This window comes from Globicephala melas, chromosome 4, assembly GCF_963455315.2.
Source record: "Globicephala melas chromosome 4, mGloMel1.2, whole genome shotgun sequence".
Taxonomy (NCBI): Eukaryota; Metazoa; Chordata; class Mammalia; order Artiodactyla; family Delphinidae; genus Globicephala; species Globicephala melas.
In genome coordinates this window covers 118,861,882-118,887,215 of record NC_083317.1, presented here as the reverse complement: position 1 = coordinate 118,887,215, position 25,334 = coordinate 118,861,882, and the positions used below count along the sequence as shown (strand labels likewise).

At 34.6% G+C, this 25,334-nt stretch overlaps 2 long non-coding RNA genes across 6 annotated transcripts in view; one reads left to right on the top strand and one right to left on the bottom strand.

Annotated features, from left to right (window-relative positions):
* LOC132597272 (uncharacterized) overlaps positions 1 to 21,958 on the top strand; it is a 399,384-nt gene extending 377,426 nt beyond the window's left edge. For all 3 annotated transcript variants that reach the window (XR_009563798.1, XR_009563797.1, XR_009563799.1), the window contains one exon: positions 20,502 to 21,958. This is a non-coding gene — a long non-coding RNA (uncharacterized lncRNA). The remainder of the gene's footprint in view (positions 1 to 20,501) is intronic.
* LOC132597273 (uncharacterized) overlaps positions 1 to 25,334 on the bottom strand; it is a 318,142-nt gene that overhangs the window by 34,844 nt on the left and 257,964 nt on the right. The window lies entirely within an intron of this gene.

The window sequence follows — 25,334 nt, the reverse complement described above, 5'->3', positions numbered from 1 at the left end:
TACATATAGACTGCTATATCAAAACCTCATGGTAACCACAAACCAAAGATCTATAATAAATATACAAACAGAAAAGAAAAAGGAATCCAAATATAACACTAAAAATAGTCATCAAATCACAAAAGAAGAGAACAAAGAGGAAAGGAAGAATAAAAAGACTTACAAAAACAAATCCAAAACAATTAACAAAATGTCAATAAGAACATACATATCAACAATTACCTTAAATGTAAATGGGTTAAATGTTCCAACTAGAAGACACAGACTGGCTGAATCGATACAAGAACAACCCTATATATATGCTGTCTACAAGAGACCTACTTCAGATCTAGAGACACATACAGACTGAAAGTGAGGGAATGGAAAAAGTTATTTCATGCAATTGGAAATCAATAGAAAGCTGGAATAGCAATACTTCTATCAGACAAAATAGACTTTAAAATAAAGACTGGTACAAGAGAAAAAGAACACTACATAATGATCAGTGGATCAATCCAAGAACAAGATATAACAACTGTAAACATATATGCACCCAACACAGGAGCACCTCAATATTATAAGGGAAGCGTTAACAGATATAAAAGGAGAAATTGTAAGGCAGGAATAAAGACGTAGACCTCCTAGAGAACGGACTTGAGGTTATGGGGAGGGGGAAGGGTGAGCTGTGACAGGGCGAGAGAGAGTCATGGACATATACACACTAACAAACGTAGTAAGGTAGATAGCTAGTGGGAAGCAGCCGCATGGCACAGGGATATTGGCTCGGTGCTTTGTGACAGCCTGGAGGGGTGGGATAGGGAGGGTGGGAGGGAGGGAGACACAAGAGGGAAGACATATGGGAACATATGTTTATGTATGACTGATTCACTTTGTTATAAAGCAGAAACTAACACACCATTGTAAAGCAATTATACCCCAATAAAGATGTTAAAAAAAAAAAAAAGAAATTGACAGTAACAATAATAATGGGGCACTTGAACACTCCACTTATATCAATGGACAGATCATTTAAACAGAAAATAAATAAGGAAACACAGGCCTTAAATGCCATATTAGATCAGGTGGACTTAATTGATATTTATAGAGGATTCCATCCAAAAGCAGCAGAATACACATTTTTTTCAAGTGCACATGGAACATTCTCCAAGATAGGCCGCATACTGGGCCACAAAGGAAGTCTTGGTAAATTTGAGAAAATTGAAATCATATCAAGCATCTTTTTCAACCACAATGCTATGAGATTAGAAATCAACTACAAAACTGCAAAAAACCCAAACACATAGAGGCTAAACAATATGCTACTAAATAACCAGTGGATCACTGAAGAAATCAAAAATATGTAAAGACAAATGGAAACAAAAACATGACGAACCAAAACCTTTGGGATTCAGCAAAAGTAGTTCTAAGAGGGAAGTTTATAGTTACCTCAGGAAACAAGAAAAATCTCAGATAAACAACCTAACCTTACACCTAAAGCAACTAGAGAAAGAACAAACAAAACCCAAGTTAGTAGAAGGAAAGAAATCATAATGATCAGAGCAGAAATAAATGAGACAGAGATGAAGAAAATAGAAAAGATCAATGAAACTAAAAGCTGGTTCTTTGAAAAGATAAACAAAATGATAAACCTTTAGCCAGACTCATCAAGAAAAAAAAGGGAGAGGGCCCAAATCAATATAATTAGAAATGAAAAAGGAGAAGTTACAACTGACACCAGAGAAATACACAGGACCATAAGAGACTATTACAGGCAACTATATGCCAATAAAATGGACAACCTGGAAGAAATGGACAAATTCTTAGACAGGTACAATCTCTTAAAACTGAATGAGGAAAAAATAGAAAATATGATCAATCACAGTACTGAAATTGCATCTGTGATTTAAAAACTTCCAATAAACAGAAGTCCAGGACCACAGGGCTTCACAGATGAATTCTATCAAACATTTAGAGAGAGTTAACACCTATCCTTCTGAAACTATTCCAAAAAATTGCAGAGGAAGGAACACTTCCAAACTCATTCTGTGAGGCCACCATCACACTGATACCAAAACCAGACAAAGATACCACAAAAAAAGAAAATTACAGTCCAATATCACTGATGATGATAGCAAAAATCCTCAACAAAATACTAGCAAACCAAATTCAACAATACATAATATGGATCATACACCATGATCAAGTGGGATTTATCCCAGGGATGCAAGGATTTTTCAATATCCACAAATCAATTAGTGTGATATACCACATTTAAAAACATGATGAATAAAAACCATATAATCATCTCAATAGATGCAGAAAAAACTTTTGACAAAATTCAACATCCATTTATGATTAAAAACTCTCCAAAAAGTGGGCACAGAGGGAACCCACCTCAATCTAATAAAGGTTATATATGACAAACCTACAGCTAACTTCATACTCAACAGTGAAAAGCTGAAAGCGTGGCCTCTAAGATGAGGACAAGGCAAGGCTCTCTACTCTCACCCTTTCATTTAACATCATTGTGGAGGTCCTAGCCACAGCAATTAGAAAAGGAAAAAAAAAATAAAAGGAATCCAAATTGGAAAGGAAGAAATAAAACTGTCACTGTTTGCAGATGACATGATACTATACATGGAAAATTCTAAAGATGCTACCAGAAAACTACTAGAGCTCATCAATGAATTTGGTAAAGTTGCAGAATACAAAATTAATACACAGAAATCTCTTGCATTTCTATATGCTAACAATGAAAGATCAGAAAAAGAAATTAAGGAAACACTCCCATTTACCATCGCATTAAAAAACAAAATAGGAATAAAACTATGTAAGGTGGGCTTCCCTGGTGGCGCAGTGGTTGAGAGTCTGCCTGCCGATGCAGGGGACATGGGTTCGTGCCCTGGTCCGGGAGGATCCCACATGCCATGGAGCGGCTGGACCCGTGAGCCATGGCTGCTGAGCCTGCATGTCTGGAGCCTATGCTCCACAACAGGAGAGGCCACAACAGTGAGAGGCCCATGTACCACCAAAAAAAAAAAAACGTAAGGAGACAAAAATACATGTACTCCAAAAAATATAAGTTGCTGATGAAAGAAATTGAAGATGACACCAACAGACCTAAAGGTATACCAGGTTCTTGAATTGGAAGAATCAATATGGTCAAAACGACTATACTACTAAAGGCAATCTACAGATTCAATGCAATCCCTACCAAATTACCAAATACCAATTACCAATTACCAAATACCAATTACCAATGGTATTTTCACAGACTAGAACAAAAAAATTTTTAATTTGTATGTAAACACAAAAAACCTCGAATAGCCAAAGCAATCTTGAGAAAGAAAAACAGAGCTGGAGGAATCAGGCTTCCTGACTTCAGACTAGACTATAAAGCCACAGTAATCAGAACAGTATGGTTCTGACACAAAAAGAGAGTTATAGATCAATGGAACAGGATAGAAATCTCAGAAATAAACTCACAAACCTATAGGCAATTAATCTATGACAAACGAAGCAACAATACACAGTGGAGAAAAGACAGTCTCTTCAATCATTTGTGCTGGGAACACTGGACAGCCACATGTAAAAGAATGAAATTAGAACATTCTCTAACACCACACAAAAATAAATTCAAAATGCATTAAAGACCTAAATGTTAAGACCAGATACTATAAAACTCCTAGGGGAAAACATAGGCAGGACACTCTGACATAAATAGCAGCAATATCTTTTTCAATCCATTTCCTAGGGTAATGGAAATAAAAACAAAAATAAACACATGGGACCTAATTAAACATAAGAGTTTTGCACAGCAAAAGAAACCGTAAACATAATGAAAATACAACCTACTGAACCAGAGAAAATATTTGCAAACAATAAGACTGACAAGGGATTAATCTCCAAAATATACAAACAGCTCATGCAGCTAATCAAAAAAGCAAACGACCGTATCAAAAAATGGGAAGATCTAAATAGACATTTCTCCAAAGAAGACATACAGATGGCCAAAAGCACATGAAAAGATGCTCAGCATCACAAATTATTAGAGAAACTCAAATCAAAACTTCAGTGAGGTATCACCTCACACTGGTCAGAGTGGCCATCACCAAAAAGTCTACAAATAATAAATGCTGGAGAGGGTGTGGAGAAGACAGAACCCTCCGACACTGTTGGTGTTAATGTAAATTGGTGCAGCACTATGGAGAACAGTATGGAGTTTCCCTTAAAAACTAAAGATAGAGCTACCATACAAACCTGCAGTCCCACTCTTGGGCATATATTCAGAGAAAACCATAATTCAAAAACATACATGCACGCCAATGTTCACTGCAGCACTATTTACAATATCTGAAACATGGAAGCAACGTAAACGTCTATCGACAGATGAATGGATAAAGAAGATGTGATATATATATATGTATACACACACAATGGAATATTACCAGCCATAAAAAAGAGTGAAATAATGCCATCTGCAGCAACATGGCTGGACCTAGAGATTTTCATACTAAGTGAAGCCAGACAAAGATAAATATCACATGATATCGCTTATATATAGAATTCAAAACAGAAAGAGACTCACAGACATAGAAAATAAAATTATGGTTACCAAAGGGAAAAGGGGGGTGGGGAGAGGGATAAATTAGGAGGTTGGGATTAACATATACACACTACTATATATAAATAGATAACCAACAAGGACTTACTGTATAGCATAGGGAACTATACTCAATATTTTGTAATAACCTATAAGAGAGTCTGAAGAGAATATGAATTTATATAAATTAATGTGCTGTACACCTGAAACGATCATATTTTAAATCAACTACACTCTATTAAAAATTTAAAAACAACCAAAAACGTATGTACCTAAGAACAGAGCCCCAAAATAACATGAAGCAAAAACTCTCAAAATTGAAGGAAGAAATAGAAAATACAACACTAATAGTTAGAGACAGCAACACCCCATTTTCAATCATTGATATGAGTTGCATGAAGGGTAATTTCATTTTTTTTTAATAAATGTTTATTTTATTTATTTTTGGCTGTGTTGGGTCTTCCTTGTTGTGCACGGGCTTTCTCTAGTTGCCACAAGCGGGGGCTATTCTTCGTTGTGGTCCGCAGGTTTCTCATTGTGGTGTCTTCTCTTGTTGCAGAGCACGGGCTCTAGGTGCACGGGCTTCAGTAGTTGTGGCTTGCAGGCTCTAGAGCACAGGCTCAGTAGTTATGGTGCACGGGCTTAGTTGCACCACGGCATGTGGGATCTTCCCGGACCAGGACTTGAACCCGTGTCCCCTGCATTGGCAGGTGGATTCACTGTGCCACCAGCGAAACCCATAATTTCACTTCTTAATTGAAGGCACCTAGATCCATGCACATTTCCCACACCAGAAACCAAGCATTTTTGACACATCCTCTTCTTTATCTTTAATATCAACTCGTTACCAAATCTCAACATATATCGTAAATATATTGACTTCTTCTTTCCATTACCTGTACCACCACATTAGTCAAAGCCACTACCATCTCTTCTTACACAAGTCTAATAGACTTACATACTAATCTCTCATTTCTCTCTTTACCCCTTTTAGTTCACTTTTCACATAACTACGAGTGTCTTATTTTTTGTAATGTTTGTTAAATCATGCCACTGCCCTTAAAGCAATATTTATAGGTTTCATTGTATTTAAAATAAAATCCAGATTCTTATCCATAGCCTACAAAGCTCTGTATTATCTGGGCCTGCCTGATTCTCTAATTTTGCATTTCTGAAATCTCCATTCTCTTGCCACATAGCTCTTTTCTGTTTATCAAGCTCGCCAAACTTTTTTTCAATTTTGCTTTCAAGGCTGCTATTTCTTCCATCTTGAATCTTCCAGGTCTCAGCTTAAATATGTTCTTCCCCATAAAGCACTTCCTTGATCCCTCAATCCAAACCACATTTCCTTATCACTTGCTTTCATTGGGCACAATATGTTTTTCTTCACAGGGCTCATCACTTTTGATTACATATATATTCATGGTATTACTTAAAAGATTCTTTGAAAACTGAAACAAATCTTTATCAGTATTTATCTGAGTTTTTTACTAATTTAACCCTAGGAAAAATATATACAGCAAACTTTAATTTGATATTCAAAATAATTACAAAAGGTGAAATGTTCCCTGTTACTTTTTCAGACTATACTTATCTTCTGCAAGTGATTTCTCTTCTTAGATGGATTGTGAGGCGAGAGGGAAAGATTTATAAGCGTCTTTATTTTAAGTAGCTTCAAAAATATGTTTTGTGGCTAAATTCTGGATTGATGTCTTTTTCCGTATGATCAAAAATCCTTTTTATCTCTGGTTACCCCATTTCACTCACTGTCAACACGCATAAGCCTTGGTATTCTAAAATTTTATGAAGGTCATTCAAATATGCTTTAATCAGGCTTTCAACACAGACTCTTACATGGTCTTCATTAATAATAATGTCCAATGATGTCATGGTTTATGGTTATTTCAGACAAACTTTGAGGCATGTTAAGGAATATGGGGTTAAGAAATAGTGAGTGGGTGCAACTTCTTAGAATTAAAATGTATAAGTATAAAATTGGTTAACATTTTTTGATAGTGTGTTTCCTTTGCTCAAAATGTTGATAATATTGATATTAAGAACATTGTTTTTCAGTTTTCAGAAAAGGAGATTAAAACTTTTCATGTATTTTATTTCAGTAAAATTTTAACAGTCTCCTAAATTCCGGCCATTTGAGATTATGGTAACCTCCCTGGAAAATCCTTTTCTACTAAAAGTGATTGATCAAATTGAGAAAGTTTGGCTAAGAGGAAGTATATTCCTTTGGTACCCACTCCTTCAACATTTGGTGCCATTTTTATAACAAATGTTTTAACTGACAAACCACATGACACTGTGCCCAGAAGGTATTTGTGAGAAATTAATCATGTGCCTTAAAGTTATTTTAGGAAAGGTAGATTCTGATTAATTTTCACTGTCATTGTATAAAAGGATGTACATTTTTAATTTTAAAACTATATACCGGGCTTCCCTGGTGGCGCAGTGGTTGAGAGTCCGCCTGCCGATGCAGAGGACATGGGTTCGTGCCCCGGTCAGGGAAGATCCCACATGCCGTGGAGCGGCTAGGCCCGTGAGCCATGGCCGCTGAGCTTGCGCGTCTGGAGTCTGTGCTCCGCAATGCGAGAGGCCACAACAGTGGGAGACCCGCGTACCGCAAAAATATATATACCATTTATATTGTGTAAGATTTTAGTTTACATCATATAATTTACCACCATAACACAGTCAGTGGTCTCTGTCTGCCTTGGACAGAAAATGCCTATCTATATACACATATAAATATACATGTACATACATGTCTTATGAATTAACAAGGTATTTTGGTGAAAAATGAGTAGGTGACTTGAAGCTCAATAATCAGAAAGCTATCTTTTAATGATTCTGTTCCTCTGTTCTATTATTCCTGAGTCCTATGTTTCAACAGCCTCCTTACTAATAAAAACCAGTTGTTGGGACAAAGTTTAACTCCTAAGTGTACTATTTTTCCAAGAAAAACATTAAAATTGGTCTCAAATGTGTGCTCACTCATAATGTAAGGATTTCAAGTTAATCTCATAAAATAAGATAAAGACCATAAAACTGCTCCCGGACATAGGATAGACTTTAAATTTTTCAAATTCTAATTGACTGCAGGGAAATGACTCATTCCATTGCCTAGTGGTAAATGTAGACATAAAAAACATCCAGATGCCCACTCCACTAGGAAGCAAAGAAACAATTTTAAAAAAATTTGTGGAGGAAGAAAAGTCCCTAAAAACTAGTTTAAAATTGTAAAGGGTCTTTAATGGAGTGCAATATATTACTCTGAAGAAGGTGTCTGAGGCACAGTTACTTTGCTACTTTGTGTTACTCTGAGCCTCCATGAGGGCTGATCGTGAGCCATGAGCCACTACACTTCCCAAAATGCCTGTAATAGCTGGTATTTTTACACCATTATTTTGAAGAGTTTGAAGCATTGTTGTTGCCCCTTTGAACATTCCTTTGCTCAATTAAAAAATAAAACAGAGATCATATATATTTGGCACATATATATAATGTTGAAACATGATGCAAGCAACTGGCAACCTATCAGAGATTGAGAGCAGATTGGAAGGGAATCCTCTAAAGTGCAAGATTCTTTTTGACAGTGGCAACGCTAGAATTTTATGTAAAGGCATCTATGGGGCAATCATCTAATTTAAATCGGAGGATAGAGGGACTGTCTAGAAATGACAAAAAAGCACTATTATTAATTGGGTTGCATATTTATTTGGGATGGCTTGAATCTAATTTGCTTAGCAAGCACTACTTTTAACTTGGATTGTATCTTTGATTACTTAGTAGGAAAAAAAAGACACAATGAAGGACTCTGATGTTTTCACTATATGTAAAGAATCAAGAAAGCCAGAGTAGTCCCTGGGCAATTAAAGTAGACCAAAAATTATGTGCCTTACTTGTTAAATCAGAATAAGTATACAGAAATAGTACTAGAAGAACTTGCATGTGATTAAGAACTTGGATCTTAAAGATATTCTTAAATTTAGCTCCCACCATCCATAACTATACTTATAGTATCACCTATATGTCATACGTAAAGGCGCTATATAGAAATCACTTATATACCATTAATCATATACTTAACTGTGGTCATTATGCTAGTCCTACTGCATTAATATATTTTCATGGTCAACAATTATCTTGATTAAAGCTATCTGCTTGCCTCATCCTCTGTCTTACACATTACATGTTTGTTGAGTTGAACAGGAAAACTAAAAAAGGCTCTGTTGCTTCAAGGGAGATGACTAGTCTAGGCTAGTCTAAAAGGCATTCTGAAAATATTCAAGCTACGCCTTGAACAGAGTATCATGCAGATTTTTCCCATGTGGAATATAGGCCAAGTTCACACCTGGTGACCCTTAAAATGCTCTTCTCTGTTTCTTAGACCTCTTCCACATTTCCTTCCTATATTCTTCTATATGTTACTTGCCTAACAGCACAGCCAGACAGGACCTCTTGATGAGTTCTTCAGATACCTCACAGTGTTCTACCTTTGTGCCTGTGTTCTAGGAATTTCTTCAATCCAGAATGCTCTTTATTATTCCTATGGTTCCTACTATATTATTCATATTGTCCCTCTTGAAATTATACTTCCAAAGACCTCTCAAATGCCTATTCTTCTGAAGCTTTTTTTGCTTTCTCCTCAATTATATATAATTGGCACATCACATCACTTCCCAATTTGTGCCTCTCTGTCAATATGACACTATGATATATTTCTATGCTGCATTATAGCTTTTTATCCTTGGCATTTATTTACTTATCTATTTATTTATATCCTCTTTATTAAATTGTAATCTTTTGAGAACAAAGGATAGATACTATTCAATTCTGTGCCCCTTTTAGCCACTGATGCTCCATAAATATTTATTGAATTGAAAGCCTATTTGCCAAAGTAGTAGTTCTCTGGGTTTCATATACATAGACAATCATAGATGGTAGTACTCAAGCAACCAATACCATGGTAGAGTGTAAAGCAGCATGACCACCACCTGAAAACTTGTTAGAAATATACAATCTCAGGACCTACGCCACACCCACTGAATCAAAAATCTGCATTTAAAAAAAAATCCCAGGTGATTTATATGCACCTTAAATTTTGAGAAATACTGTATAAATTTCACATATTTTAGAATGAAAAAGTTTGTGTGTATCTAGACTTCACAATATACTAGATAGGACTCATTAGACAAGAAGGCTCAGTGGTTTCAGTCTGGGGTGACTGATAGAAAGTAGGGAATCCAGGAGACACACAGTAATCAGGAAAGGGAAATTCATTTATGCAAAGATATCAGCATTACAATGACACAAAAATAAAGAATCATTTGATATCAGATGCTATATTCTAACTCAAGTTCAGAATCACTATGTCCTTTAACTGCAATGAAAAAAAGATTGATATCAGGATATTCTACTCAAAATTGTACATAGCAATAAGAAGATGTCTATAATTAAGAACGATTTTTCATAGAAAGAGAAGAATGAATTGCAGGGAATCATACTGTCAAATCAAAGAAGAATGAAAAGACTAACGCAATAATAGAATGAGAATTTATATTGGTCTGAGTAAAGGAAGTATCAGTACGAGTGGAATGAAGAAATGGATTTGAAATACTTTGAAGAATGAACATCAGTGGAATATGGAGATGGGTTAGATGTAAGAGGAAGAGGGTTGTGAGGAATTTGAAAATGACTGAGCTATGGAGTTTGGAGAGCATTAACTGAGAGAACAAATACAAAAGGAAAAACAGAGAGGGAGAAGTGCAGGGCAACAGGGGCACAACCTGAGAAATGATGCAGGGCATGGATTTCATCTCCCCAACACCCACTGTCCACCAATACCTGGTGCCCTTCTGCACAACATTTGGCCATCATTCTAGAAAGAGAAGATGCTGAGGGTCACTTCAAGGTTCTAGTGAATATCCATTTGATGACCAACAAAAGGAGATAACAGCATTAAGTATTTGAAAGCCATGTGCATCAAATGTTAATAGGAAAGACAACTTAATTAATATTTCTTCAACCTCTCCCTAAAAAAGTTATCATTAACTACTCATACCTGTGCATGCAGAAGTGTTGAGATCATCTCAAATTCTGTATCCTTTCTACTGTTATTGTTAAACCCACTGTAACAAAATGAAACTAAAGTACGCAGGATGAGAACTTTATTCTTTCTATTTACCTATTTGGAGGAGATGTGGTTGGTAAGGAAAAAAGGAAAAAAGTCCATGCTCAGGGTCTATTGGAACCCAAGAGAATGAATATATAAATGAATTTCTGGCAAGGAAAGAATTTTTATTGGGGAGAATATTATTTTAGATGCTTATATACATATAAGGTTGTCAAGAATCAAAAGAAAAAGAATAGCATATTGTAAATTAATCTTTTTCTACCAATTTCCTCAACATATTCATAATTTTTGTATTTTATATTATAATTTAGTTGGTGTTGCATTGAAGGTTTTAGACATAAGATTTAAAAAAATAATCTAGGTAGCTCATTTACCTCCAAAAAGCAATCTTTTCTGTGGAGTCATTTGTAAAATGAACTTCATGGTCCATTTAAATTTGGTAGGGATAGATGGGTTGGGTTAATTGGAGGGTGAAGTAACAATTTTCAAGAACTATATTGTCAAATATGTAAATAATTTCACAGATGTTCTTGACTATCTCATAGAAGCAATTTGAACAAGGCTTTGGGAAAAATGTATTTTAGGAGCTACAGCACTCTAACTTTCCGCTATAGTTTATCACTGTGAAAATCATTTCTATAATTGTGCAGTCTTGCTTGCATTACTTGTTAATTAGCTTTAATTATACTTTCAGCCAATTACTCAAAATCTGACCTTTTCTAACAAAAGTCAGGCAAGAAGAATGTGGGTGAGGCACAGGAACTGTACTGTATGAAATAAACAAATTGGTGGTAGTAATTTTTTTTATTTTTTGCTTACCTACTCAACACTTGGGCAACTCCTTACTAGTTATATCTTCTCCTATCAATTTTTATGAAATCTATTACATTTACCACAGAATTCCCTAAAAAACTAGAATATAAAAATGTTTTTAACCTTTACAGAGTAAGTAGCTTAAATGGACTTTTGATTATCTGGAATGAATTTACTTGATAGCTGTCATGGAATCACATCTTTATGTATTACCATGTATTTGAGAAAAATATATCCTATAAATAAAACTTTGAGTTCTATTATCTGTAGGGAAATACATCTTTCATTTAATTTTAATCTGCTAGTGCTATTCCTTTTCAGAAAAAAAAATTTACCAGCTTAAATTACTTTCTAAGGTATGTAAATTTAGTACAAGCCATTTAATAGGACATGGGAAGTTGACAATGCCAGCGCCTTGTCCTTATCTTTTTCTATAGGTGAACCACCAAATCCTATAGCTGCTTGCACCTGAAATTTATCCTCACCAAGATTGGAGAACAATTAAAAACTCTGTGACTTTGTAAATTGTTGGGGATATTTTAATAACACATCATCTTTAAATGATACATTTGGGAAAATTGAAAGGCATTTATTACTTATTTAAAGTAACATTTATTTTAACTGGTGACAAATATCCGTAAAGGATAATTTTAAATTACCAATAAACTACAATATATGTCCTTTCAGAGTTTTACCTGACTCTTTTTATACAGCTGTGGTTAAACTCTATTATCAGTTTTATTTCACAGTTTTACATCAAAAATTATACCCAGGAGTTTTCAATATTATTTTTAAGTCCTTCACAAAATGATTTTTAATGGTTTCCTATCAGTCCATGTTATGTGTATTTTTTTTAACTATTGACATTAGTAACTTAATCATAAGCGATTCTGAGGTTAAGAGTTACATTTACATCTTTAGAGTCCACAAGTTCTACTTCACTATAATATTTCCTGATAAAGTCAGCTTGCTTCTAGGCAGGAGGCATAAAATCTCCTGATGACATATGGTTGAATACTTAATTTGCTTTCAATGCTGTGAAAATAATACTTATAAATAAAATTTTGTCTGCATTTTAGATAATTTGAGTACTTGTTTAGTACCTTAATAGATTTGGTTACTTTGTTGATATAGGAAATCAACAGCATTATGTAGAATGTGGTACTTTTAATAAAATTAGCATATTGGCTTTTCTTAGAAGGCCTGGAAGAATACGGAAAAGAATGGGAAAACCTTTGCGTAGCCCCAAATTCTCCTTGATTTTACTGCAGGCTTTTCAGAACTCTGCCTTTGATGTTCTCTCCTCCCAGCTAAATTTCAAGACAATTGAGATTAGAAACCATATCTTAAAATTTTAAGATTGCACAATTTCTAGCAAAGTATTCTCTATATTAAGATTTTAATTACTAATGGTGATGAATATGATAATGATAATAAAAATAAAGGGGAAGGAATGGTAAACTTTAAAATGTGAGCAGTCAACACATTAATTTGGGATGCACATTTAAGAAGCTCTCTTCAAAGGTCTCCATTCCCTCTGTACTTGTTGATGCATCCAGCATGTACAGCACTGAGCTCTTAAACAACTCTTTAGTACACACTCCCATGTCTGCTTCGTTGGCTGAGTTGTATGTTTAATAAAAGTCAGTTATGTTTGAATACAAAATATTTATTTCAATTGGGCTTGGAACAGAATTTACATAATTTAATTAAATATTTCATAACTGAGTGGATTATGAGTGCCAAGAGAAAGACAATTCTTGTTTCTGTGAAACTTGAATACTTTAGAAAGACTAGATAAAAGCCAAGGACTGGAAGAAAATGTTGTAGATTTAGATCTATACAAGATAACCATAAAAGGCTAGAGTGAAAAAAAAATTTTAATCCAGAAGAACTCTTAATTAGATTACTTCAAACGTGTTTTAAAGTTCTTGCTCTAATTCAAAGACAATGAAATCAGAAATTATAGATAATTCAAATGCGTTGTGATTCATTCAAGAAAGATGTTGAGGCCTTCCAATCCGCCTATCCATTTCATAAACAAAAAGTTTTTTCCACACATATATTTCAAAATTACTTTTTTAATGCTTGGGGTATAAATTTATCTTTTAATGATTTCATATTTTTAAACTTTTTTAAAAATAAATAAACTAAGAGGAATTAAACTGTCTAAATTTTAGATTTAAAGCAGGGTTTAAATTGATGTCTCAGTTCTGACACTAACTAGCAGAAGAAATTTGAGCTAACACTATTCTTCTCTAAGTTGAATTCTTCTTACCAATAAGACATAAGAATTGGGGTAAATTACCTCTATAGTCACTGCCAGCTCCAAGGCAGTGGGGGGGAAAGCTATGATGACACAGGCATTAAAATCATTAGGGAAATGAGGAATTAGTAGGTTTAGTTAAGTATTAAATGCCCCCTCCACTATCCAATTTTTTCTTTGTGCTTTTTATTAGTGAACAATATCTACTCCACCAAGTTTTAGCAGGGAACATGGCTGCCCAGGCAGAGACTATGTTTCCCAGGGTCCCTTGCAACTAGATGTGGCTAAGTTCTTATTAATGGATGTGAGTAGAAGTGATACATGCAATTTATGAGGAAAGGGAAGTATATCTTTAAAACAGCTGGGCACAGCTTTTCTCCAGGACTGGAAAGTACATGTGCTGCACTGACCATGAGCCAGCACTGACCATAGAGGCCACAGAAATGCACTAGAAGGTGGTGAAGCACCAATATGGAAGAAACTTGGTTCTTTGGATAACTTCATGTGCCAGAGAGTCCCCTTTCAGACTACCCAATTACCTCAAGAGTGTTACACAAATATTAAACCTATAACTTTTTGGAGCCATAGTATTTTGTAGAGTAGCTTAGCCCATAACTATGTATTCATCTCAGGTTCTTTCTTTCATCAGAATAAGCAATTACTAGGTATTTTATAGGAGGATTAATTTGTATTTATGAGCTGCATTTTAAGCTTTGACCAATATAACAAAAATAGTGTAATTTAAATCTTTTTCTGTATAGCTCTGCCCAAATGTATTTTAACCTTCCTGAGGTCAGACTCTTACTCCTGGAAGTTCCACTACCAAGAATACATCCTAGTAATGACAACAATATACATACTCATGGTGTATAAGAAGTATTTTGATACAAGGATAGAATATGCACTTGGAGAAATTCAAACCTCAGCTCTTGTGCTTATTAACCAAATGACTTTGGACCTAATTTTTACATATAAAGTGCTTACTGCATGTTAGCTACTTAATAAATGCTACTTCCAAGAGTACTCTATAAAATTTACAGACAATTGCAAAACAAGGTGAACAATGTTTTGTAATTCATCACAACTTGATTTTACCCATGTGTGTTTGTTTGGATTTTTTTTGTTAATTGAGATCCATCATAAGCTATTTTGGAAGAATCTTAATGGTGCAACAGAATTTTACCCTTTTATGTTGTCTGTATACTTTTGCCTTAAGTAGGTAAAGTCAACTTAAAGAGACAATTTGGATAAATAATCACAGATACATCAGATCTATTTCTCAGTATATTTTGTTTCCTTAATACTCTTCAAAATAAATTTTAAAATTTTCCATAGTTTCATGTTATATTTCACTTCTAAAAACTCAAGATCAGTTTCATATTACATTACAAAGCTATAGTAATCAAAACAGTATGGTACTGGCAAAAAACATGGATACTTAAACCAATGGAATAGAAAGCCCAGAAATAAATCCATGAATATATGGCCAATTAATCTTTGAAAAAGGTGCCAAGAATACACAATGGGAAAAGAATAGCCTCATCAATAAATGGTATTGGGAAAGCTGGATATTTATATACAAAAGAATGAAATTGGATCCTTATTTTACACATTACAAAAAATCAACTCAAAATGGATTAAAGACTTTAATGTAACAACTGAAACTGTAAACTGTTTTCTTCTCCTAGAAGAAAACATAGGAAAAAAAGATCCTTAACATTAGTCTTGGCAATGATTTTTTTGGATTTGACACCAAAAGAACTGGCAACAAAAGCAAAAATGAACAACTGAATCTACAAAAGCTAAAAGTTTCTGCACGGCAAAAGAAACAATCAACAAAATGAAAAGGCAACTTATGCAAAGGGAGAAAATATTTGCAAACTATATATCAGCTAAAGGGTTAATATTCAGGAGAACACATACAACTCAATAGCAAAAACAAGCAACAAATAACCTGATTTAAAAATGATCAAAGTAGTTGAATACACATTTTTCCAAAGATGATATACAGATGGCCAATGTGTAGATAAAAATATGTTCAACATCACTAATCACCAGAGAAAAGCAAATCAAAACTACCATATTACTTCACTCCTGTTAGGATGGCTCATTATCCAAAAGACAAAAGATAACAAGTGTTGGCAAGGATATGGAGAAGAGGGAACCCTTGCACACTGTTGGGGGGACTGCAATTTAGTACAGCCATTATGAAAAACAGTATGGAGGAGTCCTCCTAAAATTAAAAGTAGAACTACCATATGACCCAGAAATCTCACCTCTGGGTATATATCTAAAGGAAATCAGAATCTCAAAGAGATACCTGCAACCCCATCTTCAATGCAGCATTATTCACAGTAATACACAGAAACAAGGGATGAATGAATAAAGAAATTTTGATACACACACAAAGAAATATTATTCAGCCTTAAAAAAGAAGGAAAGTCTGCCATTTGTGACAACATGGCTGAACCTAAAGGACATTATGCTAAATAAAACTAGCCAGATACAGAACGACAAATACTGCATGATCTCACTTATTTGTGGAATCTAAAAAAAAAAAGTGGAGTGGGTGGGTGAAAAATGGAGCTGTTGGTCAGAGGGAACAAACTTTCTTATAAGATGAATAAGTTCTGGAGACAATGTACTGCAATGGTGACTGTGGTTAATAATGATGTATTGTATACTTGAAATTTGCTAAGAGAGTAAATCTCAAGTGCTCTTATCACACACCACACAAAAATGATACTATGTGAGGTGATGTATATGTTAATTAACTTGATTGTGGTAATCATTTTACAAAGTATATGTGTATCAAAACATCACATTATACAACCTAAACGTATACAACTTTTACTTGTCAATCATACCTCCAAAAAGTTGAGAGGTAAAAAAAGACAGTTCTATACCACAATCATATTGTTTACCTGATATGTGTTTCATACTTTTAAGAAATGTGGATTAATATATAGGAAAAAAAATTGTTTCCATTTTTATGCTAGTTAATAATGTTATCCTTTGATGAATTAAAATTTAATATATGAAGCTAAATACATATTTAAAATGAATTTTGAGAGCATCTTCTTTGGAATTTATTATCACAAATGAATATAAACTTATATTGAATAATTTCCAACTTTAGTAATACCACTCCTTTATTTACCATTCTATTAAGAATGTATTAGGAAACAAATATTCATATTCACTGCTACTGGGAATGCACATTATCACCATATTTTTGTAAAGAAATTTATCAATAAGAAGCAAGATTTTACTCTAGAATCTAGTAATTCTTTACTCTTGGAAACCCATCCCAAAGAAATAATGACAGATGTAAACAGAGATTCAAGCTAATAAACTGTTTATAGCAGCATTATTTAAATAACAAAATTGAAAACAACCTAAATATTCCAAAGTGATAGATCAATTAAATAAATTCTACACATAAGTGAAATAATTGAAATTATATTTTATGAAGACTTTTTAATTATTTTGATAAAGTGCTTATGATATAATGTTAAGTGAGAATTTCAAACATTCTTATAAAATTAAATGTATCTTAATTATTCAATTTAATAACTAAGTGAAAATATAATGAAGGCTTTTTACTTTTTTATGCTTTTCTGTATTTCCTGTAATTTTTATATTCAGAATTGTTACATTTCTGATTTAAAGAAAAAAAAATTTTCTAGAGATATGACTCTGATCTCTATTTTGATCTTAAATTTCACTATCTGTACAGCACAGTTACTCTTAGGAAAAGATCTTCAGTGTGCTAGAAAAGATTATACATGATACCCTAAAAGATGGTTACCATATTTATGTCATTGTTTTATTATTCTTTTTCTTAAAGCAGTGTTTTCATAGTGGAATTTATCTTCTCTCTTATCCTCTTCTGATTAAGGAAGCTTCTCCTTTCACCTTTCATTTTATTTTATTTTTTAACACCTTTACTGGAGTATAATTGCTTTACAATGGTGTGTTAGTTTCTCCTTTATAACAAAGTGAATCAGTTATACATATACATATGTTCCCATATCTCTTCCCTCTTGCGTCTCCCTCCCTCCCACTCTCCCTATCCCACCCCTCTAGGTGGTCACAAACCACCTAGCTGATCTCCCTGTGCTATGCAGCTGCTTCCCACTAGCTATCTATTTTACGTTTGGTAGTGTATACATGTCCATGCCACTCTCTCGCTTTGTCACAGCTTACCCTTCCCCCTCCCCATATCCTCAAGTCACCTTTCATTTTAAATGGCTGGTAGCCTCCAGGTTTTTCCCACACTTTCTATTTGCACAAGACTCTGTGCCCTATTGCTCATGTTAAAGTAGAAAAAAAAATCTGGGTTTTGAAAAAAGCAAATATGGTAAGAACAAAGGCATGAAAGATGGATTTTATTTTAGTATGGACTATTGTTCAATCATATGACTTTCTTTTGTCACATAAACACACATGGCAAACAAAACATGCTGAAACACACATAGCAAACAAAACATGCTTTTTTCCTCTCTCTCCCTCAAACGTGTCTTCATATAATGGCAAAATTAAAAAAGAAAAACATCATCTAAAATTTGCTTCTCTAAACATGCTATAAAGGATAAAATGAGAAGCAGAGCACTAATTATCCAGAATAGTGTCTTTCCAATAAAACTTTTGGTGATGGTGGAAATGTTCTATATCCATCATCCAATACCATGGCCACTAGCCACATGTGGCTATTTAGCACTTGAAATGGGGCTGGTGTGACTGAAGAACTGAATTTTTAATTTTATATGGTTTTAATTAATTTTAATTAATTTAAATTTAACTAGTCACCCTATTGAACAATGCAGGCCTATTTAAACTTAGCCTGAATTCAGGATAAACTTGTATGGCTTCAGCATCACTATTTAGCTGTAATTTCCTATTATCTGTTATTTAAAAGAATTTTATAATAATAAATTCATAATAATAAAGAATTTATAATAATATTTTTTCAGGAAAGTCAAGGGATCACAGCTATATTGTCAAATTCGGTCATACTCAGAAAATCCAACACTTAATTTTTTAAATATAAGAAAATGAAGTCATATTATAATACTTCCTTAGAGTACCAAAATACTTGGCATAAAAATGTGAAAGTTTAAAATTCTATGTTTGGAAAAACGCCCAAGAATAGTAAAAGGAAAAGAAGAATCTTTTATGCCCATGTGAAATCTGAGGAATTAAATGGAATTGAATTTAATTTTTCTAAAGTAAAAATACAGCTAGTGAACAAATTCCATTTATATAAGTACAGTACATTGTGTATAAGGGGACATTTATAGATATTTTAAATAATTCTATATTACTTTATAAAAGTTATAAATCATTTCTCTACATAAATGTTTTGAATATACAGAAAAGTAGAAAAACCCTATATTCCAAATTACCAAAGACATCCGTTATCATCACTGTGACTCCTTTATTATTTCATCTGTTTGCTATGATATTTTCCTATAGAGTTGGACAATATTAAGAAAGACTCTTGATAAACATTTTAAATGATTGTGTAGTATTCCACTGAATGGCTGTGCGGCATTTGCTTGACCAATTCTCATTTAGGACATTTAGGTTATTTCCAATGTTTCACGTTAAAATAAGGCTAGGATAAACATTCACCAAATTTAAAAATTTCGGTCATTATTATCAACAATAAAATGGTTTTTGCTCTCAGAGAAATTAATCATGACCATATTCTGAGAGAACTTTCCCTAGAATATGCTATAATAACAATTTCTAGACAGGAGGGATAAAAGGAGGGACCATCACAAAATTCATTCAGGTAGCTAGAATTTAGACTTTCCTTATTGCCAAATACCACAATAAAGTCCCTGTTAGCTTTTCTCTTTAAATGTAGGTGAAATTATGTCACACAAAGAAATGCCTGTATTTTCTCTTTTTGCTCACAGACAGTAGCAATTTTCCTCTTTCATCCTATTAAAAAACCAACCTGCATACACATAGGCAGGTGCTGTTCTGAGATCCTTGATGATAAATGTTTCTTGTCAACCGGGAAAGTATACAAAGGAATCCTCCATGCCTTTTTGGTCTTGCATCAGCTGAGGAAACCTATCCATGTGATCCTATAGGTTCACCAGCATCTAACACCCAAATCTCCACCTCTTTTAGGCTTTAAACCTGTACTTCATATCAAGTCACAGATGATTTTGAGACGTTAAAGTTATTTACAACTTAGAAAACCAGTGGATTTAGTTTCTCAAACTTAGGATTTTGATTAGTGAAAATAAAGATAAATGGGTCCATTATTGGTCATTTCCCCAAAGGATTTGGTAGGTTTCCTGCTAAGGTAAAGCATATGGTTCAACAACAAAATAATAATAATTAATACAAAATGCTTTAATGATGAGTCAGACAAACCTTTGGAAGGAAAACCTTTGTGCCACATTGATTAGGTGTAGACAGACTAAGATAAAGAAACAAAAGGCTGCTTTACATTTCACATATTTTATCCCTCAATGTTTATCAGATATTGAGCAAATCTGATTAAATTAATACCAAGAGAGCTACATATTCTTTGTTCATACCGTTCTTTCAATGAATAATATACGGAATTTTTGCACAACTACAATTTTTTGATCCTTTAGGAGGTGTTGAAATTCAATTTAAAGGCTAAAACAAAAGCTTAAATGGTGTGCTTTCTGTTTTGTGAATCGCAGACACTGCTTTACTGATACGACACCCAAGATTCTAAGCTGACATCAAAGCAAAAAGAAAAAAAAGATCATCTGAAATGACAGCAGCAGCTGCAGCATCCGCCTCTAAATTAGGCTGTGTTTCAAAGTCTGGACTCAACTGCTAAGCAGTATAAAGACCCAGGAGGAAGGCTGCCCAGAAAAGAGTGAGGCTTCCGACCTAACACATCAAAGTAACACATGCTAGGAAGAGCAATAAACGCATGTGTCCCACATTCACGTGCTGCCTAATTGCATTGGGCTCATGAAACCAAGACAAACCTTCAGCTGATTCCTGGTTTAAGAGAGGATTTGAGATCTTTTCTATGCGGAAAGCTGACACAAATTGGTTGCAGATTAGAGTCTGACTCCGTAACGAAGCATCCCATAATTTCAAAAGATGGTCATTTCAGTGTCATATGGCATCTTCAAAACACTGACTTCTTAATGAAGTAACATATAAACTAACCATTAGGTATAAATAAAAGTTAAAAAATAAGCTTCATAAATGAAGCAAGCCTTAATTTGTACATTCAGGGATAGATGCTTTGAGGAAAGGCTTTTTCGTTTGTTTTGCATATAAACTACCAATTTTGAGGGCATTTATCTTCTAAAGCATAAGCTATTTAACGAGAACTTAGAATACTAATATCTCTTAAGAGAGGAGAGAAATAGTTAGATGTTTTAGATGTAATTTTTAGCAGAAATGCTTACTGCCATAAGGTCTGCATTAAGGGATCATTACTATATATAGACGATGTAATATATTTAGTAGCACAATTTGCAATTAGATATATAGCAACACACATAAGCTTAATACATTAGAGCTCTGAATTCTTTTATTCTGTGTTCATACCCTTTATGCTCTTTATTTTGCAGCACAATGCCCTATTATTCTGCAAAATACTCTTCTGTATGTGTGAATTGCTAAAGTTAACTTACACAATTACCTGAGGAGACTTTAATTATAATTAGTGGAAGGCTGATAATTAATCCTATTATGTGAAATATTCATGAGTTATCACTGAACATATGCACTAAAAAGAAAACCTCAGAAATATGCAGGGTGATTATAAACAGATGAAAATGGGGAAAAAAATGTAGTATGAAAATTGTAAAATTTTTGGCTATAAGTTTTGACTAAATAAATATGATTGCAAGGCTTTGAGAGTCAGAAAACCTTAGGATTAATCTCTTTAGTGCTCAAATGATAAAAATCATAAAAGAAATTCTGCAAGAATGTATTGTATCATATATTAAGAGCCTATCTCCAGAATTATGATGAAGGCCCAATTCCATTGATGTTAATCAACTTTGAATTTATGTCTAGGATATATAAATAGATTGAGTCACATTATCTCACTTCATGGCAAATAGAAGCATTAAGTACTTTTCAGAAGGGTGAATCATGTAATGGATCATTTTTCATTATGATGGAATAAAAAAATCATTGCAACCAATTCATGCAGTGGTCTCTATTATCAGTATCTGGTGCTTGGGAGAAAGGAAAAAAAAAATTCTTTACCTTTGTGACAATTCTGGTTGTTGGGCCTCTCCTCTCTGGACGTTCCTGCATTCCTTAATATCACAAGATTGTCCCGTTACATCATATATGAAGTGACATCAATGAATGCCCTTGGTCAGGGTATAAAACTGGCAGTATGACCAAATCACAAAGGGACCATAGCTCATGTCCTGAAAGGTTGGAATGGATTTGTCCCCTTGAGCTATCTCCCTGATCTACATCTACCCCAAGGCACTTGAGACTAGCCAAGGTGGTTTCCTTGAGATCTACCAAGAACAATGTCAGAAAGAACCCAACCTAATAAGAACTTTGGATTTCCCTGGATGGGTAACAGGTCCCCTATTTGGTATATGCCAATCCCAATTCTGAACTGTGTCTTTCTTTTTGAGAGGTACTGACTTTCTCGAAATCTTAACTGACCAATAAATATAACCATCTAAACAACCATATATTATTACAAGCTATTTGATGCTATTTCCATAGCCATAAGTAGTCAGGTACACTCAGTAGAGGCATCAGAGGGAAGACAGTGGCAAATAGATATAGGTGTATCGGTCTGTATATGTCGAGTCCAAGTTGGAGAAGGACCCACAGACTTGAATTTTCATGGATGTACAAGTCAGTGGTACTATCCCTTTGCTTGTGACACCTGCATTTTATCCTTTCTAGTAGCAGTTCTGTGCTCAAGGCTAATGGTGACTCTAATTGTACCTATAAAGTCTCAGTGTCTATAAATAACTTCACCCTTGTCACAGTTTCTTCCAACTAGATGAAGATCTTTGAGGTGAGACTAAAAACATCTTCAAAATAATTATGTGACTAGCAGTTGTATACACTTTACAGTTTACAAAATTTGTTTCACATACATTATCTTGTTAATTCTCACCAGCAACCCATAGGCATTTTATCATGTCCAATTACAGGTGAGGAAACTTGAGGTCAGAAAGAGAAATATGCCTCAAACCACACAGCTAGTAAAGTGGTTACAGCCAGGACTCTCCCAAGACCTCCTGCGTCTAAGTCCTTTGCAGTTTCTACATCACGCACAACCATCTTCTATCCATTCAGTGTCTCAGAGAGCCTATCATCAGAGGGTTAAATGGGAAAGCAATGACTTTTCCAATGCTTAATCCTTAAAGTTATCCTGAAAATCATTTTTAAGAAGCCCTTGGTTTAGGCTTCTTTGAAATCTTTCATTAATTTATACCTTAACTGGTTCATAATGGCATCTTGCTATATCAAATTCTTAATCATTTCAAAAATGTTTCATGTTTGCTTGTCTTAAAATGAGACAAGACACACTGGAAAGTTAATAAGGTATAAAACATTAAGGCTAGCTACTTAGATTCTTTTCATTTCTGCTCTATGACAATATCAAGACATTGTTGATCTTTCTTTTTCTATGGCATGGGAAATACTCTGATTCAATGTATTCTTAAGTTAGGCAATGTCTTTGATCAGATACCATTATTTATTACTGGGATTTTTTTGTAGTATTAATCCCCAGAAAGTGAAATCACATCTACTTTAGAGTAGGGTGACTCTATAACCTGGTTTATCCAGGGCAATTGCACAAGAGGAAAAAAGCCCAAGTTCCTTCATCAATACCTCATATACTTTCCCCCCTATGAATTTACATAATAAGTATTTACAGCATACCTCCTATAGATACGCATATACTCATGTATGTGGGTATGACTTCTTGAAACAGTCTATAAACAAATACAAATTTTGATAAGTGCTATGAAGCAAAGTAAAGGGTATAGTGAAAGATTGTAAAAATCAGACTAGGCCTCCCTAAGGAAATGCATTAAAAATTAGTTGGAGTTAGTCAAGTGAAAAGCTGGCAGAAGTCCCTTCCATAGTGAGGAATCAGAATCAGTTTGTGTGAATTCCTGTTCAAAGAGGATCTTTGTTCAAGATTCAAAAACAATAATTAAGTACCTATTATATGCCAAGCTCCATTCTAGGTATTGGGACAATAAAAAGGTTTCTCTCTTGAAGCTCACACTCCAGTAGGGGAAATGATTAACAAAAGAAAGAAGAGGGGGCAAGAGGGGGAGCGGGAGAGATTATGATTTTAGGATAGGGACAAAGTTTTTTTTTTTTTAACAAAGAAACAATACTGTAACATGTCATAGAGAGTAACTGGGGTTAGGAGAAGGATGACTTTAGATTTGCTGGCAGAAAAAGCTCCTCTAAAGAGGTGATATTTGAACTGTGTTTTGACTGACAAGGGTGGGCCAGCCAAGTCAAGATCTGAGGGGAGAAGATTCCAGGCAGAGAAAAGAGCAAGTTAATCACCCTAAGGTGAAAATGAGCTTGCTGTATTTAGGCAACAGATAAGCAAAAGCCAGTATGGCAGAAATACAGTGAGTGGGGAGAAGAACTACATTAGAAGGGCTTAAGAAAGTAAGGCTTATAGGCATAACGTAGGGTTTAGCTGTTATAGCTGGGGGACTCAAGGACCCTCGTAAGGAAGAGCAAGAGAACCTGGAGAGGTGGATAAATCATGAGGGTCATTGTAGACTGGATTAAACAGTTTGAATTTTAGTCAGGGCCCTGAGAAATCACTGAAGGGTTTCAAGAAAGTTAGTGACATTCTCAGTTCTGTGTCTTATCCGGTGGAGGATGTCGGTGAAAAAATGGTTGCCTACCATACATATATCAGTAAACAAAGGATGCTGCAACCATCAAGCCAAGATGGTTAGCCCCAAGAGAACTCAGGACGGAAACTTAACACTCCTCAATCAAACCATCAGACACTGCAGCCACCCCCAGCGGTGCACCCTGAGATCAGGATGAGAAAGCACAGGATTCTGGCCCCAGGGAGCTGAGGTGCCTATCAAAGGAATGATTTCAATGAGCCCAGACTCTTGCATCCTCTCATACATAGAAAAGCACTAAATTCCTTAACTTGAGATGTCTGGTTTTCTTTAACAGTAACCTTTTGACATTCTGACTCCCTGGTCTTTGTTGCAAAAACTCCTATAGTTCCCGGCTCCTCCCTTACCTCTTTGGAGCCGTCCCTCAGAGCTATCTGAGATGCCGCCTCCCAGGCTTAAGTCCTCAGCTTTGTCCACAAAATAAAACATAATTCTCAACTTTTAGGTTGTGCATTTTTTTCAGTCAACAAGGGCTTTTGTGGAGAACAAGAATGGAAGAAGGGTGAGCAGTCAGAAGACTATTTCAGGAGCTCTAGAGAAAGTGAGTGCTGTGAGCCAAATTATAATGGTGGAGGTGGAGAAAAGTGAACCAATTAAAGATCCTGTGGTGCTTAGGAAAGCCAGTCG